Source organism: Hesperophylax consimilis, chromosome 1 (assembly GCF_061612785.1).
Source record: "Hesperophylax consimilis isolate HC1 chromosome 1, BYU_Hcon_1.0, whole genome shotgun sequence".
Taxonomy (NCBI): Eukaryota; Metazoa; Arthropoda; class Insecta; order Trichoptera; family Limnephilidae; genus Hesperophylax; species Hesperophylax consimilis.
Window position 1 is genome coordinate 40064735 of NC_142836.1, and position 14516 is coordinate 40079250.

The window sequence follows — 14516 nt, forward strand, 5'->3', positions numbered from 1 at the left end:
AAATTCAAATCAAATCCGAGTTCATTGAAAGGTATATACACAGACAGACAGACCCACAGCCAAAATTAATAGTTCTGATGATTTTTTTTATCTGGATTGCATTTTGAATATAGGAAAACGCATCTGATTGATTTAATCTTGAATAATTTTATGGCTTGGGTATGGTATTGAGAAACATAGCGGGGTGCTCTGCAGGGATGAAGCGAATTATGTATGATTCATTCCTTGTTCTCACTCCACCCTGCACCCTCCACCTTCACTCTTCTCAGCTAGGGTTAGGGTTCAACCTCGGGCAATGCATCCCCATGCAATTGGGTTTACATGCTAAATTGTTACCGACGATCTGGGAGTTCGAATCGGATTCCCGTAAGGGAGGCGTGAGACGTGTTGGAAAAAGTCACTTATTACAGTCAAATGTAATCTGTTGATACTGGAATGAATAAAGGGTGAATTAGAAAAACCTTTCGATCGTGTACATATTAGGAGCAACGTCCGTTTTTCTAATATTTATTTAACTGAAATTTTAATAAGAGATGAAGGATGAAAAAACTTGTAATAGTTTATACATTTTTAACGCTTGTTCATAATAATATGTGTTTTGCCAAAAATATGCCATAAGTTTTTTTTTATTCATAAAATTATATATTTTCCTTGAATCTACAATAATTTAAACAGCTTTTATAAAAAGACGAAAAAATACATGTACAAAAAGGTTTGTTATGGGGCACTAGTTAAACGATCTTATTATTAGGAATTTATAATGGAATCTTAATTATCAAAACTAGGAATTGCTAATAGAATACGGCTGAGGTCTTGGGTTCAATTTCTAGATGCGACCGAATCTTGTTAAATATTTTAATTTGAGGTTTTACTCATCAAGTTATTCCATAAAACAATTTATTTCAGTGATTTGATTGATTTATAAAGTGCCCTTGAGGGGATTTACCCCCTAAAATAGCGCATATATATAAACAATCGCTGTCTTATATTAAATGCATATATTTATTTAAAATTTAATTAATTAATTTGAGCACACCTATCGTAAAGGGTTGTTTCAGAGAATTTGAACAATTCTTCAAATTTAAAAGTTAATTTTCAAGTTCTGTGAAAGTTCTTATTAAGTTCTGTAATTATTTCAGTTCTGTCAAGTAGATGAGATATAATGATATAACAGAATTTGAATAGAACTTTCACAGCACCCAAAAATGAACGTTGAATTTGATGAATTGTTAAAACTCTATGAAACAACCCATCCTTAATCTTTTAACTATATGATTTTCATATTTCATTTGCACTCCCTTACTACATTTTTACGCCTTGGAAATTCATGCTTCCTTCAATTAGTAGGTGTTTATGTCCTACAAAATCTAGCACTGTATTTAAGTAACGAGGTAAGAAAGTTGACATAAATCGTGTTGTTCTATAATTTCATAATTTAATTTAAAAAGTTCGGTAGGTACTGAACAAAATGTATGTACGTGTTCAGCCTAAAAGCAGGTAAGTAAGTACTGCATACAGAAAATTCATTTAACTTGTGCCTACAGTGCTGCCTACTAACCGTTTGTTTGTTACAAATGATTTAATGCTCCTCGGCTGTCGGCTGTCGGTCGGGTGGGTGGCGGGCGGTTACCCAGAATGTGGGATTCTTGCTAACTTCTGGCAACTCGGCACCACCTACGTTATTGGAATGGCAAACTTAACTTGTTATATTACAGGCAACACTTTGCTAACAATATATTAAACAATGTGAACGATCATAGACATAGCACGAATTAATTTATTTTTAAAATTGCGAACGTTGACACACATTTTTTTTAAATTCAAAAAGTTACCTACCTGTCATAGAAAAATTTCTGTTTTTTCTTTGTTTTTGTTAAATCTAATAAATTGAAACATTCACAACACAAAAACCAGTGCATTGTGTTTTTATCACTTTTATAAAAAAAATCTTACCTTTTTTAATCCATTTTGTAAAGCAATGTTTGAAACAATAAAATAGTTTCTCAATCACCATACATATAAGTTTCACAAAAGTTTAACAAATTCAAATAAATTCAATTCGAAAACAAACGAACGTTTATCGCTTTCGAAAATTTTGGCGCGCAAAAGTGACGTTTGTCGGTTTTCGCGCGCGGTCGCCGTTCGCGGTCTTATTGCGTGAAGACTGGATAAAACTCCGCGCCGAAAGAAGTGAGCGCTCCCAAAGAAGCCCGAACATTCATTAGGTAGCAGATATGACATCGGGCGAGGGGTGATGCGGGGGGCAGGGGGGCTGGAAAAGTATGAAGGTATACTTTGGTGTGGAAGAAGAAGGCGATAAAACGACCGAAAGAACGTCGTTGGTTGGCCCCAAGACGAGAGGGGGCCGCAGGATACGGGGGGAGGGGGCGTCGGTTGCTTTCTTTCTTCAGGGGCGTGCATCAACTGCATTTTTTCAAGACTTTTCCACGATAAAAAAAAGTATTAAAACTTAATTCTCAACTAATCTTCAGTAGGCATTACATTACTTTTTCCATGATTGAACAGTGTTATTAATGGCGTATGGTTAACAAATAGGTACTTACTGCTTTCCCGGAAAGTGATGTTGTGTATTGTAAAAAACTAGCAGTTTCCTACACTTCTTGTAATTAAAATTGGATTGAAATTATTCATAAGGTTTTGATTAAAGTTTTATAACTAATATAGGATATCACTAATGACCAGAAACTATGCATGTTGATTCAAATATAGATTCAGATAGTTTGTTAAATAATATAGTTGTACTCATAGAATTAAGAAGAAAACTAGAAGTGCCTTCCATACTAATGTGAATAGAAAGAAATGTGTCACTGAATTAGTACCTTTTAGATCGAGACCATTTAGTATGCGATCTGTATCCCTAAACACTCACCTGAATTTGTGCATCGCTATCCCATTTAAATCATGTTAAAAACACAGTTTTAAATGGAAAAGGCCTAAATTGGGCGTACATTTGGATCACGAAACACGCCAACAAAGCAGTTCTTGTGTTATTCATTATTCAATACGTGTGTTGCAAAAAAGATAAGAAAGTACGAAATATTAGTTCTAAATTTTAAAATCTAAACAAGCATCTAGTTATCAGAATTATAATAAGTCAATGATCGATGTGTAAGTATTTATCTGTTTTCAACTCCACCCATGTCTTCATTGCTTAGGTTCTGATTATTTTTTATGATCTCGTATTTGTAACTGGCTAAGTTTAACTAACTTTTTTCATTCTCATTTGCTTTTATCTCCAAAAATATAACTTAAAAACTATTCTTAGCAGTTCTACATGTGATTAACATAACATATTACTTAAAACCAATTAAGCTAACCCAAAAAAAGATCCTTGTGGAACTCCTATTATTCTTGTTCTTGAAAATGTCTAGTAATTTTTACGGTTCTTATGTTGGAAATTTTGCAATAGATAATATGCCACCGCAGTTCATTTCTAGGTCATTTTAACCTTTAAAGTTTTTAAAATTTTAACCTTTATACATGCAACTGATTTAGTTATTTTTATTTGTCTTTATTTAGTTAAAAAAATAACAGTTTTATATCTAGTAAATACCTTTAAAACTGTTAACAACTTATTTCTATGACATTTAGGCACACTTTATACTACTTATAACTGTTGTCCTATATATTAAGCGCCTTCGTGTCAAAATAATAATATAAATCAGTTGCACGATTTTATCACCCGTACAAATTCTCGATAACGTGTCAAAAATAATAGAAAGGTTGTTTGGCAGGAGTGTCTGTTACTGAGCCCGAGTGCTTGCATTAAAATAATACATGGCTTTAGTACTCGTAAGAAACATTATCTCCACTTTCTAGTAAATAAATATAGCAGTTTAAAATATATTAATACTCTTTATTTCGTCTTATTAATTTAAAATTTTCACATATTTAGTATAAAAATTAACCCAAGGGCACTATAGGACGAATCGCAGCAACTTCATTTTCCGTGAATACAGAAAACTCCGTTAATGTTTTTTTTTATTTTTTTTTTATTATTATTGAGTTAGTTTATACAACATTTGAATATAAACTAATATAAACAAGATAATATTTCATTTTGGAAATTTAAATATTTTTACAATAAACGTATCATTTATTTTTAAATACATTCTTTTTTCCTTCATTCTTCAGACTTTCAGGGATTTCATCATACATCTTTAGTTATCGGCAGTTCAGTGATTTTGATTTCTTCATATGTGGCAATCTAATACTATTTACATTTCTCGTTTCGTAATTATGAACATCTCTATTAAAAAAAAATTCATCCTTAAAATGTTTTATAATTTGGTTGTTCATGACTTTATGCACAAAAATTAACACATTAAATAACAGTCTCTTTTTTATTGAAATCCAATTTAGCTGCTCTCTCATTTTATTAATGCTTGCGTATTTGCCTTTTTCCAGTATACGTCTCATAGATCTGTTTTGTATAACATCTAGTTTGTTCAAATTTCCTTCATTGGCCAAATATAACATAGTAGAGCAATAATCTAAATGTGGAGCAACTATAGTTAGAAATGAGCTCTGTAGTATTTTAAGGTGGCTACGATCATACAATTATGAATTATAAGAAATCTCTCAACAACCCTTATGTGTTGTATTTATATTACAACAGTACATAATAAAAAATACAAAACATTATGTAAACAGTACATTCAATCAAAACTATTTTTTTTTAAATCTCTCACAGGAGTCTCTGTATAATGAAAATGGTATGATCAGTGACATTTTGGGTTTATTACTACAATTTCTTTATTTTCTTCTTTGTAGTGTAGCATACCAAGTATAATGATTTATTTTTGTATCCATTACTAAATGCATAGTGAGAAAAGAAATGATTTGTAATTGAATTGATGATCTTATTTTTAACATGCGTTTGTTAATATTTATTGTCAATATATTCCTAATAAACTATTAAATATGACTAATCCTAGTATAAGCAAATCATTTAAAGAGCGTATTTTTATTGCATCTGTGCACACCGATAGTGGTTCGATATATTTAGAAGTAGTTTGGAACCTCGCCTATTTTTTACTGTCTTGAATTGTAATTTAAATCGTTTGATGTCCTACACGACGTGATAGTCATGCTGAACAACATATAAAAATATTGAACTGGATTTGTGAATAAAAAAATCTTTTGGTTAATGACCAAAACATTCTAACTAGAACCTGACCAGAACATAAAAACTTAATCTGAACACATAAAAGTTTCTGTCAATCATTGCAATTCTTACGTCATAGATAATGTAAAAAAATATATTTTTTAATGGAAGCTAACCGCCGCCCTGGAGACACACACCACCACCGCCACGACCACCACCACCACGGGGCGGTTGCCCCCTCCCCCTCCCACACCACCCCCGCCGGTTGGCGCCGCCCCGCCAAGACGCCGGCTCGCTCCGAGTGAAGGCAGTCTTTTTCTCTTTCTTACCCACTCCTTATAAACCTTTTCCACTTACGGAGGGTAAAGCTTGATTCAGACTTTGGCTTTCTTCAGATTCTACTAATATTCTTAAATTTTTCTTTAATTATAGCAACAACATGAAGTTTCCAACAACAAAGAGAAGATAAAATAGAGTAAAGTAAATAGTATTTTTTCTTAATTTCTATTTAATTAGTATTTGAAAAGCAGCCAAATAAATTCTTAATAAATAAACATAAAATACTTCTTCTAAGGATACCCTCTTCTTTCGGAGGCATCAAGGCGCTCTTTACAATAAAGGATGCAAACCCAAAACAAAACAAAATTTCCACCCCTTTAGATTTTATACCGTCGCGGCGTCGTTATACTATACGTAAGATTCTCATTAGAAATGGATTACATTGCGGTAATACCAGATCACAAGTTTCTTAATATCCTTGACCTGACATTTCCCTTTATTCCCGCAACGATCGAAAAACATCCGGAGTAAAATTCGCCCGACCGCGCGGACCAATTATCGCGACCGCAGCAGTGTGCGGCCGTCTTAAGGTTTAGCGGGTAGTAGGAGAGCGGGAGAGGTAGGGAAGCGGGGGCAAGGAGGAGGCGTGGCCTGCGGCCCGACATCGGCGCACCGAGACACACATTTCCCTTGCCGCAAACCCGCCGGAGGTTAGCCGCCACCGCGGTGCGGGCGGGACGCGGCTAGCGCGGCGCGGGCGAGGCCCGACTCTCCCCGCGTCTCGCTCCCCTCTCGCGCCCCTCTCGCGCGGCGGGACGGGGCGGACTCGCCCGTCGGGGTGTGTGCGTTACCTGACGCAGACACACGAAGCTTTTTCTCCAAGAAAGTGTCACCTGAAATATTGCGAGATGGGAATTTTAATGATTTTTTTTTGTTTATCGGAGCGGTGTCGTTATTTCGGGTTGGATCTATAAAATTGAACGGTGTTTGGTGGAAAAGCGTAGAACAACTTTATTTTACCATTTCAGTTCATTTTTAAATTGAAGGTTATTTTGCTAACATTTTAAATTGACCAAAACGCAAAAAAATCTGTTAGTCTTACTGTTTAAAGCAGCAAAATTATTGACGAACAGTGAGCTCTGGCGTCTTAAAATTGGTGCAGATTGTTGTTATTGTCTTAATTTCTCTCCCAATTCAATGCTTTTCAGCTCACATTATGACGGTAAAGAATACCCAAGCATTTACGTTTCATGGTACGTCTTTTCGGCAATTTTAAATAGATTACATTTAATTTGCGTGTATCTAACATTTCTCATGTCAAGGCACAAGCCATTTTTTGCAATTACTGACCAGATGAATTAGTATGTCAATTTATGAAATTTAAAAATTTGGAGAAATTCAAGAGTAAAGTACAAAAACAACTTTAAAAAAATATATATTTTTGTCTCGTTATACAACCTGGCTTTGCCAGTGATTTGAGTAAAGTATAAACATTTCTTCTCTTTTTTATAGTTTTTTCTAGCTATACGGTTTGCCGTAAAATAATTTTAATCTACTATATTTCACTGAAATGTACCTACATTCTGTATTGTCGACTTGTTTTTCAGAAAAGCTCGAAGGTTATTATACTAAGCAATTTCTAAAAAAGGTCTAAGGATTATTTACTAGGTAATTTCTGAAAAAGCTCTGAGGATCTTTTAATAGGCAATATCTAAAAAAGCTTTAAAGATCTTTTACTAGGCAATATCTAATAAAGCTCTCAGGATATTTTACAAGGCAATATCTAAAAAAACTCTAAGGATATTTTACTAGGTAATATCTAAAAAAGCTCTGCGGATCTTTTACTAGGCAATATCTAAAAAAAAGTATCAAGAATGAATAAATGAAACGCTGAATTTCAAAACCGTGACTTATCAAAAAGGTAGTCAGTCTCCTGAAAGAAAAAAATGACAGAAAAAAACAGACTTGAAAATAAACAGAAATTTTTCATAAAATTTAACCCTAATCAAATTTCTTTTTTTTTTTACTTGAGCTTTAGTTTTCGAGTAAATCGTCAAATTAATAATATTATAAGGTCAAATTTGAAAAATAATCGGTCTTCATTTTAAAATGCGTAGAAACATCGATTTGTTTCAATTTTTTGTAACACTTTAGTTGCCGAAAAAGTGAAAAAATAAAAAAATAAACTGCAGATGTGATTTAGATTCACCAGTTTCCCGCTTGTACTTCGAGTTTCCAGACACCATGTTTATGATATCGATCTGTGATAATGTATCAACTAACTAAACCCCAATTCAGGAAGCGCCGCCCCGAGAACTATTCGTTGGACAACCAACACCTCTGCCATAGGTCACCTCACGTGGTTCGCTGCGATTGGTGACTTAGCAGGGGTTCCTGGGTTCACGAGAGGAGGATTCTTTAGGTCTTAGCGGCAGGTGCGTCGTACGTCGAGAGACAGGTTGAGGGAGATCTTATTACCTCTCTGACAGGACTATTTCGACCCATCGCCTTGCACTGTAGTGGGATGAATTCAAACGTCCATCACTCCTGGACTCACTGACCTCTAGATTCCTACCCACCCCTTATACCTTTTCCCTTCCCAGATCTTCCCTTTATTAAAAAAAGCATCTCCAAAGACGACATAGGCCGTGATGGAAATTATTTTCCTCAGAGCCTCCTGCGCGGAGCTAACATAAAAATAAAAAAATAAAAATAGTGAACTCTGCCTTTATGAAATAAGCTCAATTTATTTTCATCTAGCAACGTCATTTCCATCAAGAGCTAAAGAGTTATTAAATATTCATTTCACTGGCAACAGATATACATAGTCAAATTATTTATTCAGTATTTTTTTTATTTGTTCAATAAGCAGAATAGTTGAAAGCATAATACTAACAGCTAGTAAAGAAAATATCACAAACTATGTTACAAAAGTGCATAAACGTATTACGGAGAAAAATCTATATCAGTTTCAATACATTCCTGATTGAACAAAACAACGTTCATACAAATAATGCTGTATTCAGAAAGTTTCAAACTTTCTAATGACACTTCGCACGGAAGATCCTTGCTTCATATTGATTTCGCCATCAATGGTAATTGTTAACTGGTAACACACGTAAGTCTCATTTCACCATGAGTTTAGGTAATGTGGAGACGGCGTCGTTAATGAACACGTTCCCTTCCGCCGTACGGAGGCTGTATTCTCTACAAAACAATATCCGTTTCCGTTTTTGGCTGAATTTCATTTAAAATCCACCTTAAGGCAGGTGAACGCGGAGACTGTAGCTCGATACCTTCATAGAGAGCATCATTTTAACAAGATTATGTGTATATTATATAACTAGCGTAAGCCCGTTAAAAATTACAGGATATTAAAATTGTAGGTTTGTTTGAAGCTGAAAGTACTTATTAAAAAAATCTTCCTAAATATTGTGTGTCCAAAAATATTCAGAAATATTGTATGTCCAAAAAAATATTCCGAAATATTGTATGTCCAAAAATAAAAACCTTTCGAATGTTAGTAATCTTGGAAAATTACGATATTTGAATTATAAATTAATAAAATAATTTTTACACATGTTTTATCGCTTCTCGGATATTATTTTGAAATTTTAAAGTTTATTGAAAATTAATAACACGCAGGAATATTATTACATCACTTACCCAAGCACCTACAACCGAAATTAAAATGTTCAATAACATTTCAAATACTTATTAAACTTTGTCATGTTGACGATAGAGCAGTATGACCGCCTTTGTGGTTCAGGAGTAAAGCTCTCTACTACGAAACCGGAGGTAGCGAGTTTAAATTGTGTCATGCGAAGGTAAATTATATTTAATGAATAAATTATATTTAAGTAAATTATATTTAATTCATTTGTGTTGCTTCATAATCAATAAATTGAAAATAATTTATTTATTTATTTATTGTAAGAAACAAACAGCATTTTTTTACAGGATTAGTTATACAAGAGGTTACATATGAGGTAAGCCAAAATAGTTTCTTATGCTAATGTTGGTTAATGTGATATAATACAAGATTGACTGAAAATGAAATTAACAAAAAAAATAAAAATCATTTAAATATATTAGAAGGAAGAAGGAATAGGAAAGGGCAAGAGGCAGAGGAAGATGGGATGGGGACAGGAGACGCTCATGTTGTACCTTTTCTATAACTGTGCATTTTTTTTTTTTTTAACATTATTTCTGGCTTTCACCCTTCAAGGGTGTTCTTGGCCATCATTTAAAATTATTGAGAAATGAAAGGTGAATTTAAATATTAATTTTATTTAAATGGGCAAATTTCAAAATTATAATGAAAATTGGAGTCGAGTTCAGACTTAGAAGAGATGAGATGTTGAATGGAGGGGAGGCAATTTTAGATAAGGCTTGATAGAAGAGAGGATATTTGTTTAGAGAGGGACAACCAAAAAATATGTGATCTAAAGTTCCCACTTCTAGACCACAGAATGTACAATCTGGGGAGTCAACAACGTGAATTTTAAAAAGATGGGAAGGAACGGAACAATGTCCGATCCTCATTCGAATGAGTGAAGAAATTTCTTTTTTGGAAAAATGAGGGAATTGCTGAAACCACGGTTTTGATGGAATAGTTCTTTGTATTGAGGCATAGCAGGCTCCCTTGGATTGACTAGCAATGTGCCAATACTCTGCCCAAACATTGCGGGATCTATCTTTGATGATGGAAAAAATGTCAGATAGGGGAATGTGGTTTACGAGGGTAACAACAGGGTTGGACGCTCCTTGTTTTGCCAAGGCATCCGCAATATCATTACCCATGATACCAACATGTCCAGGAATCCAAATCAGAGTTACAGTTTTACCAGAGCTTTGAATGGAGGCTATCATCTCTCGAATAAGGCATACAAAGTGATCATCAGGATGAAGAAGAGGACTGGATTTAAGTTTTTGGAGGGAACTGAGAGAGTCAGAGAGAACGAGGGAATGTTCGAAATTATTTTTGATTATATATTTGAGAGATTCTATTATTGCAATGCACTCGGCTGAAAATATTGAAAATTGATTTGAAATTGAATGAAATATTCTGTCATTAGAATTATTGTGGTAAACGTTAATACCTATACCACAGTTAGGAGAGTCGGGAGATTTGGATCCATCAGTAAATAAAAGAGAAAAGTTGGGCCATTTAGATGAAATAATGTCATTGAACATATTATTGACAGTTCGGGCCGGGAGATTGGAATGACTTTTAAGGATTCCGATCCCTTCAAATATTGTTGGGGATAGGGTGACGTGACTATATTTTAATTTGTATAAGGGAAGTAGATCATTTTGGATGATGTGAAGCTCTGAGAGAGACTTAAAATTTTTACAGATGTCAGGAAGAGGTTTAGTTGAAGCTCTGATTGTAGATGAATGGGTTGAGTCAATGAACAACGAGACGCTGGGGATAACCTGATGACATTTAGAATTTAAACATTTAAGAACAAATTTGTCAGCAAATAGTTGACGCCTTAAATAAAGAGGAGGATCAGAACATTCTACTTGAAGGGAATTGATGGGTGACGATTGCATCGCTCCAGTTATAATTCGCAAAGATTTAGATTGAATTTTGTCTAATTTATCAAGTACATTTTTTGAGGCAGTACTAAAAAGTGGGCAGGCATAATCGAGATGGCTTCGAATAAGTGCGTTGTAAAGCAACTTAATGCAAGTAGGGTGAGCTCCCCACCAAACGCCAGATAAGGATCTGATGATATTTGAATTTTTTTCGCATTTAGTAACTAAATTATTAATATGGGAAGACCATTTAAGTTTCCTATCAAATGTTACTCCCAAAAATTTTACTTCAGAAGCGTTGGGGATTGGAGAATTTTTAAATAAAATTTGAACGGGGGGATTTTTATGGCGGTTTGAGAAGGTGACACACTGAGTCTTTTGGATTGAAAGTTCAAAACCATTTAAGGTGAGCCATGTGCAAAGGGCATTCATGGCTTCGTTAAGATATTTGACGGCGAGAGGGATGATTTTGGATGATAAGAAGAAAGCTATGTCATCTGCGAACTCAATAACTTTTACTTGTGGGGGAATAGTGACATGCATATCATATGTGTATATATTATACAGTAAGGGGGACAATACATCGCCTTGTGGTAAACCCTTCCAAACAGACCTACTTTGAGGAGAAATATCTGGAAGTTCAATGAAAATTTTTCTATCTAGAAATAGATTAATAATAGATTGGACAAACATGGGGGGAAGGCCAAGGCCTAGAAGTTTTTTTTTCAGGATTGGGATGGAAACATTGTCAAAGGCGCCTTCTATATCTATAAAGACGGCAAGACAAACTTCCTGTTTAGAAATTGATAAATTAATATCAGTGCTGATGATGGCAAGGTTATCTTGAGTGGATTTTTTTTTCCTAAATCCAAATTGAGATGGAGAGAGAAGCTGTTTACTCTCGACAAAAAATTCTAATCGGTTTTTAATTAATTTTTCATAAAGTTTACTGAGGGTGGATGAAAGAGCGATCGGCCTGTAGTTGGATCCAGAATTTGGTGATTTGTTTGTTTTTAAAATAGGGATGATTATTTGACAACTCCAGTCATCAGGCATTATACCAGTCTGGAAGATTTTGTTTAAGATGCTTAAGAAGTGGTTTAGAACATTATCATTACTATTTTTGATTATGCTGTAAGGTATACCATCTCTGCCTGGAGATGAGTCCTTGACTATTGATAAACAATTTTTTAGCTCAATTAAGGTGAATGGAGAGTCTAGCCAATGATTAGACATAGGAGTATTATAGATAGGCGTTATTTCATCTAAGTTAGGTACAGAAGGGGGGGCAATTTTGTCCAAGAATTGATCTATCCATTTAGAATGAGACGCTCGAGGAGATGGTGAACTGAAGGAGGATCGAAATCTTCGGATCATAGACCAAACTTCCGAAATTGGAGTGTTCGGAGATACTGAACTGCAGAAGTTGTACCATCCAAATCTTTTTTTTGACCTCAATACCCTTTTGGCATTGGATTCAGCGTTTTTGTATATAAGATAGTTCTCCATAGTCATATTGTAACGATAGGAAAGAGATTTAGCTTTCCGAATTCTTACTACTTTGGAACATTCCTCATCCCACCAGGGAGTTGGAGGGAGTTTTTTTAAAAGAGATTTAGTTTTAGGGGGAGGATTTGATTTATTTATTGCAGTTATGAGCATTGATTTGAAGTTATTATAGTCATCTTTGACGGAAAATATATTGGTGTCGGGTAAATTTAGTAGAAACTTGTCCATATGAGAGTTAAATTCATCCCATTTGGTGTGTTTCGTTTTAATCTTTGTCGAAATATGAGATTTGTCCGATTGGAAAGAAGTTTGATAAGTAATGGTGATCGGGAAATGATCACTGGAGCAAGGGTCGGGGGACACCACCCAAGAGGAGAGAGAACCCAGACTAGTAGAACATATCGAGAGATCCACTGCACTGGGGTTTGTGCTGGGGCGAGAGATCCTAGTAGGAGATCCGTCATTCAAAAGGAAAAGGTTGGATTGATCTAGGAAATCCATCACACTTCGACCATCTCGGTCGGAGAAAGCAGAACCCCAGACGGGGGAATGGGCATTAAAATCGCCTAATATAAAGAAAGGAGGGCTTAGTTGACTTACAATTTGCAACCAAATTTGTTTATTGAAGTGGGCTGTTGGGGGAAGATAGACTGAAATAAAGGATGTGTCCTTTATTTTAGCTGCAACCATTTGGAAGTCAGCATTGGGGGGTTTGATATTATTTATTGGGGAAAATGATATGGATTTCTTAATAAAAAGGGCAGCACCGCCGCCCGAACCTTCCGGGCGGTCGTCGCGGAGACAGGAATACCCCCCCAAATTAAAGTGGGTGGATGGAGTAAACCAAGTCTCCGAGATAGCAGCCAAAGAAATAAAGTTGGAATTTAATAGGTTAAGGAGATCAGATTTGTTAGAAATAGCACTTCGGCTATTCCACTGAAGTATTTTGAAATCTTGAAGAGTCATTTTGAATAAATGATTTTAATGTGGAAATAATAGTAGCAGCGTTGGACGGTAGATTAGTTTGAGAAGAAATAAGGTCAATTAGAAGCATAATGAGAGTTTGGATAAATGAAGAATTGTCTTGGGAGAGTTTTTCAGAAAGTTTTAGAGAGTTCATTGAGGACGGATTATAATTATTTGCACACCCATTTGTGGCATTTGAAAGAGGTGAACCATTGGGATTTAAGAGCAGTGAGTTGTGTTGTTGCTGATCGTATCCAGGAGCCGGTTTAGAGATATCGTTTTTGTATGTGAATTTAGTTGAACGAGAAGAAGTTGTTGTAGAAGAGGGAAGAGGGTTGGATGAGGAGTTGCTGGATAAAGCCTCAGCAAATGATTTTTTGACAGGCGGGAATAGTTTAGAAGCCTGCAGAAAAGACAAGTTCTGGGAGGCCATAGAAATTTTTATATTTTTTTGGCGAGATTGTTCTGGGCAAGAAGTGTTGATAGCTGTATGTGAGCCTGAGCAGTTAAAACATTTGGGTGAGGAGGAAGAAGGACATTGGTCAGCTGCGTGGTTTTCTCCACATTTAAAACATCTGGGTTGAGATCTGCACGCAGCTTTGGTATGACCAAAACGGCAGCAATTGAAACATTGAGTGGTGGGATAAGTATACATTTCAACTGGTAATGAGTTGAAGAATAAATATATATGGGAGGGAAGAGATTGACCTTCAAAGGTGATAACGACAGATTGGGAGGGCTTCCAAGAAATTATACCCTCAGAGGAGTCCTTGTAATTTAGCCTCCTGGCTTTTATGGGATTGCCAATGTGTTGGGGGGTTGAAAGTGAAGACAGAATTTCTGCGATGGACAGATCGGTCGAGATACCTCTGACCAGGCCCATGCGAGTGACATTGAAAGTAGGGATATATGCCTTGAACTTTGAATTAGATGAAATGAAGATATTTTTGATGAAACTGTTGGCAGCTGACCCTGAGAGGAATTCGACGGAGATTCGGAAGCGACCCTCGGCTTTTACACCTCCAGGCTTGATTGAAAGATTCTTGCTATTTGATAGGAATTTGCCAAATTCAAGAGGGTGGATGGTTTT